We start from the raw sequence: 6,705 nt of genomic DNA, 5'->3' as shown, positions 1-6,705 counted from the left end.
GCGTGCTTTGTGGCCACAAGCCATCGCATCCATGTCTAGGCCTCGGTAAACCTCAACTGAGCATTAATCGAAGGAACATTTCACCTTGAGACCAAAACTACGTTGCCTCTCTACACGCTGTATCCGCACGCAGCCACTTGGTGTCCCAGTTTCAGTGACTGCAGTAGCTCAAGGCGGGACTCAGTTAATGAAGTGTCCCATCTGATTGCATCAACACAAGCTGCCACTAACAAACACAGTTCCACGGCAGTTAGATCCAAGGCAGCCAGCAACTTAGGATCAGTTCTGTTGATTGTTCAGGTGACTCTCTCCACTAGGGGTAAGGGTGTGGACGAATCTTGACGAACTATCGGACCTCCAGTCATGCCAGTGGTTTCTTACAAGGGAAAACGTACCGGGGTTGATACAAATCGTATGTGCTCTAGGGTCATATCACGTCACGAGACAACAGTGTATTGTTTCCGTCATTCGGAAGGCATTGTTGACGTCATTCGAATCTTATTGTGACGTAAGGTCGGAATGACGTCACATTAGAAGCGACGTCATAGCTGAATTTTGTTGACGTCATTTGACAAATTGTGGTTCCTCTGCTGGTTCGACTTGCTGTCCTACTAGGTAAACACTAGATTTGTCTCTGTATGTTGACATCGTAATAAATAAAGCATAATATTCACGTTTATGTCATATATGTTTACGACACTCGTGCCTAAATTCCGGTATTTAGACACTCGAGTCGTAAACATAGTATGTCATGAACACTCATGTAATAACCTCTCATATTGCTGATGTATTGTAGTCCAAAGGATGTTATCTTAACCTATTGTTGTCCATCCATCGTCATTGAGCGAGAAGCAGAGAGGTCAGCTGTAGTTACGGAGCGTCAGTGGCGCAAGTCGTAGATGCTAACTAGATGTGAGGACAGACCCTGATTCAGCAAGTATCTGGTTGGTGTGAATTAAGGATTCCAACTTACGAGCAGCGGATACTGACACTTCTAAGGGACACAACTGTACACAGCGAATTGCGAAGTCTTGGACCTAGATGCCGAACAAACGTTCGACCTCTCTCCCGACACCTCTCGTGACACCTCTGTCAAAACATCTCTCGCTCAAAAATTCATGACCCCTGCGTCCGACATCTCTGTCCCGACACCTGTCTTATGACACCTCTTACAGACACCTCTGTCACAAGACACCTCTGTCACAAGACACCTCTGTCACAAGACCTCTGTCGAAGCCCCTGTCCCGACAATTCTCTCTCACGATACCTCTCCCCCGACACCTCTCTCCTGACACCTCCCACCCGACACCTCTCTCATGACACCTCTCACTCGACACCTCTCTCATGACAGCTCTCACTTGACACCTCTCTCATGACACCTCCCACCCGACACCTCTCTCAGGAGACCACCTCTCACCCGATACCTCTGTCACAACAGCTCCAAACCGACACCCCTGTCCCGACACCTCTGTCATGGCACCCCTCACCCGACAATTCTCTCGTGACACCTCTCCCCCGACAAATCTCTCATGACACCTCTCAACGATATTTCTCTCCTAACATCTTCAAACTGAAAGGTTTTCCAACATGGTCTCAGTCAGTGAACTTCCTCATCTGTGTCATACACTGTACCGCTGTAATAAAACATGAATCATTAACTCAGCCCTCCCGACCACAAAAAAAGCGAGACTGGAGCGATAAAAGATTCGCCAATTCACTTATAAACCTGCTGTAACTGAATTGCAAGCGCGATCACAGCCATGCGTCAACAGCCCAGAAACCAAGCCAGACGCTGCCTAACAAAAATGATCGTTTAAGCATTTAAGACCCACATATACCATACCAAAATACAATCATTTGGAACAGACAATTTGTCCTGACTGCAAGTACGCCGTATAACATCCCAAAATACAATCAACACAACTGGATAATTACCTCTGACTGTCAGGGTTCTATAACAAAACCCGAAATATATCCGACTTCTTGCTTGAACTGTGATTAACCCTCGTCCCACACGTTTCCGGGGCTGTCTCCAACGACACTCCGAGGATCGGTTGTCAGGAAGGTGTTATTACAGGTCTCTATTTAGGGACGGGATGCTCCCTCCCCAGACAGCGGGCTGTCTCACAATAGGTTCGACTCCCCACATGGGTATATTGATTGGAGCTCGTTCATTATGACCCCTGCGCCAGTTCGCACGGCTGCTAATCAGTCATGGAAGACCAAACAGTGGCCACAAAACCACTAGGGGTCGTGAATGGTGTGGTGTGGGGTGGAGGAGGAATAACGAATTGTTTGGCATGGGTTCAGGTCAGATGTATCGAAGACGTCTTTTCGGAAACAGTGATGCGTTTGTATGAACGGGTGAATCTTGTTTACACCCCACTCAAAATTTCAGCTGTATCACGGCGACCTGTAAATGAGCGAGTCAGGCAAACCAGTGGTTGATGTTATGAGCACTGTTCAACTCCGTCTGAGGTTACGTAATTCGCTGCTCACCCCTGCTTTGTACCATACCCTTGCTCATGGTAGCAAGCCAAGGAGTTTAAAGTTTTATTGGTATACTTGATATTCATCGGACAAACCGCTTTTAATTCCCAAAGTGAAACAATATGTTAACCTAGAAATCTATAGTTCAATATTCAATGGTAACATATAATGTGATGGCAGTGGTCAGTATCAAAAATAAAGTGGTGACAGCAAAAGTCAGTGGTACTAATATATATTTACCCACCGGCGACAGTGGTCACGCCTCCGAGATGGGCGGGGCAGGAAATCAGGGGTGATGAGCGATCCTCACACGAAAGCTGGTTCCAATGTGATGAAAATGCGCGTGAGATGCGTGAACACTCTCTTGCCCCCTAACATACAACCTACCTAGCTACTGGGACTTTCTATTCAGTGCCATCACCACTCTATCAGCACAAGAACATTAAAGGAGTTTCCATAACATACTATCACCGTCCGCAGTATACCGGCCCGGAAGTTTACACACAACACTAGCATCTTAATATAGTCACGTCCTGATGATTGCTTGCATTACCCAAATACGATGCGATGAGCGTCTTCCGAATCTCAACCAAAACAATGTAACACATCTTACAATCATTGTTAAACAATAAAATACTCTGCCAAATAACAACCGTGAAACAATCACTCACTCACTCACTCACTCCTCACCCACTCTCTTCATTCTTGTATTATCTACACCGGCTGACAGCAAGTCCGTCCTTTAATAATGACGTCTTGGATAAACACTTACCCAGGTATGGGATATTGCAATTGTAGCCTCGGGAAACCCTCTGTATCCAAATATACTTCCTGGAGTAACGCAGCTCCGAAACTGAATAATTTTGAGAATTGAAATGAATGTGGGATGAGATTTTCTATGAAAACGCCTGCCACGAACAGTTCTGATATCATCTGGTATCTGAATGTTTGCCACACAGTTCTTTCTTCAAGTCTGGGAAGAGGTGGAAATCTGACGGTGCCAAATCTGGTAAATATAGGATGTTCAATGAGTTCCAAACCACAATCATGTATTTTAACCATGGCGACAACAGGCTTGTGCACAGCTGCAAATTGTCCTGATGGAGCGACATGCCTTTAGTGAGGTTTCGTCAACGGTTAGCTATGATATTCCCACGCAGTTTCCTACGCACATAAGCGTAAAATTGGCACTTAATAATTTGAATCAGTTCATCAGTAGCTTTTGAAACCGGCGTGCTAAAACCTTTGTTGTGGCCAGTTCTTTCCTCGGAATGTTCTCAACTCTCTCACGAGAGGTGCCTACTAGCGTACTTCAGCCAACTAGCGTCTCAGATGATTATTTCTGAATATATTTATAATCGTTTGAAAAGATTTTATTCGTTCATTGACGCGGAGCCTCTAACCAGATCATCACTGCCAAAAGTCGACAAAGTTCATCGTATCTGCAGATTTCAAACCTACTTAAAGACAAATTGCAAATCCTCAAGGTCATAGAGACAATTACAGACTGATAAGGTCATGAAGACGTATTTAGGTTCATCAAAGTCTCAAAGATCCTTGCCAAGGTCATTCAGATTGATGAGGGCTAATCATGGTCATGAAGAGTATGTTGAAGCATCACGAAGACTAACTACGTCTCGCCAAGATCATGGAGGCTAACTACGGTCACTAGGGACATGGAGACTAACTACGGTCACCAGGGTCAAGGAGACTAACTACGGTCACCAGGGTCAAGGAGACTAACTACCGTCACTAGGGTCAAGGAGACTAACTACGTCTCGCCAAGATCATGGAGGCTAACTACGGTCACCAGGGTCATGGTGACTAACTGCGTCTCACCAAGGTTGTGGAGACTAACTGCGTCTCACCAAGGTTGTGGAGACTAACTGCGTCTCACCAAGGTCGTGGAGACTAACTGCGTCTCACCAAGGTCGTGGAGACTAACTGCTTCTCACCAAGGTCGTGGAGACTAACTGCGTCTCACCAAGTTCGTGGAGACTAACTGCGTCTCACCAAGGTCGTGGAGACTAACTGCGTCTCACCAAGGTCGTGGAGACTAACTGCGTCTCACCAAGGTCGTGGAGACTAACTGCGTCTCACCAGGGTCGTGGAGACTAACTGCGTCTCACCAGGGTCGTGGAGACTAACTGCGTCTCACCAAGGTCGTGGAGACTAACTGCTTCTCACCAAGGTCGTGGAGACTAACTGCGTCTCACCAAGTTCGTGGAGACTAACTGCGTCTCACCAAGGTCGTGGAGACTAACTGCGTCTCACCAAGGTCGTGGAGACTAACTGCGTCTCACCAAGGTCGTGGAGACTAACTGCGTCTCACCAAGGTCGTGGAGACTAACTGCGTCTCACCAGGGTCGTGGAGACTAACTGCGTCTCACCAGGGTCGTGGAGACTAGCTGCGTCTCACCAGGGTCGTGGAGACTAACTGCGTCTCACCAGGGTCGTGGAGACTAACTGCTTCTCACCAAGGTCGTGGAGACTAACTGCGTCTCACCAAGTTCGTGGAGACTAACTGCGTCTCACCAAGGTCGTGGAGACTAACTGCGTCTCACCAAGGTCGTGGAGACTAACTGCGTCTCACCAAGGTCGTGGAGACTAACTGCGTCTCACCAAGGTCGTGGAGACTAACTGCGTCTCACCAGGGTCGTGGAGACTAACTGCGTCTCACCAGGGTCGTGGAGACTAGCTGCGTCTCACCAGGGTCGTGGAGACTAACTGCGTCTCACCAGGGTCGTGGAGACTAGCTGCGTTTAACAGAATACTGGATACTAAACAGGACGCACCATGGCATGGTTAGAGATGAGGGCTCACCAAGGTCATGAAGACAAATTGTGGAAATAGTCATAATTCTTCAGAATTCAACAAGATTCATTGGAACTGACAGATACCCAAGTGTCAGAAGAAGCGAAGAATCGGAAGCCTTCCCCGCGCCGTGCCCACTCCATACGTGGCGTCCAGCTTAGCTTTGCGCTGTGATTTTGTTCAGAGACAGTGATGAATGCTGATGCAGAGGCGACAATGGACTTCTCTCAGCATGACTTCTGACAGGTATAAAGTGAAAATACTAAAGTGAACACTTCATCTTTGATGGTAGCCACCGTGGAAAGGCCAACTTCAAAGAGAAAGACGAGGGACATGGACGGTAATTGAATGATGGACATATTGCTTTCAAGTCATAATTGGTCCTTCATCGCGGTACAGGTCAGGGATCATTGGCCAGTGTCCAGCTCTTCTGTATTAGCTCGGATACAGAACAAATCAGAGATTCAAGGTCGGAGTTAACTGATGGCCGAAGATAGTATTCCATATTAGCGACGAAGTGAGCGGTAGTAACGTCCGCTGAATGAGGAAGACACATGATGCTGGGTGGCAGTATCTGATGTCTCATGATAATGTGTGACGATGATGTCTAACATTAACATGTCTAACGGCGATGTCCGATGATAAATGTTGATGCTTGATGACGATAATGATTGATTATGTATGATGATGTCTGATGATAATGATTGATGATGTCTGATGATAATGTTCGATGTTAATGATTGATGATGTCTTGTACTGATGATGTCCGCTGATGATGTCTGATAATGTCTTATGATTATTTCTGATTATTGCCTGGTGGCAGTATCTGATGTCTCATGATAATGTGTGACAATGATCTCTAACAGTGATGATGATAAATGTTGATGTTTAATTATGATGTCTGATGATGTCTGTTGATGTCTGATGATGTCTACTGATGATATCTGATGATGTCTGATAATGTCTACCGATGATATCTAATAATGTCTGTTGATGTCTACTGATTATGTCTACTGATGATATCTGATGATGTCTGATAATGTCTACCGATGATATCTGATTATGTCTGGTGATGTCTACTGATGATGTCTACTGATGATATCTGATGATGTCTGATAATGTCTACCGATGATATCTGATTATGTCTGGTGATGTCTACTGATGATGTCTACTGATGATATCTGATGATGTCTGATAATGTCTACCGATGATATATGACGATGTCTGATGATGTCTACTGATGATGTCTGATGAAGTCTGGTGATGTCTGATGATGTCGACTGATGGTAATGATTGATGCTGTCTGATGATATCTGATGATGTCGACTGGTGATAATGATTGATGATGTCTGGTGATGTCTACTGATGATGTCTGATGATGTCTGATAATGTCTGCCGATG

This window comes from Haliotis cracherodii, unplaced genomic scaffold, assembly GCF_022045235.1.
Source record: "Haliotis cracherodii isolate W230 unplaced genomic scaffold, xgHalCrac1.p SCAF_5, whole genome shotgun sequence".
NCBI lineage: Eukaryota > Metazoa > Mollusca > Gastropoda > Lepetellida > Haliotidae > Haliotis > Haliotis cracherodii.
The sequence above is the reverse complement of the archived record's forward strand: the minus strand, read 5'-3'. Positions refer to the sequence as shown.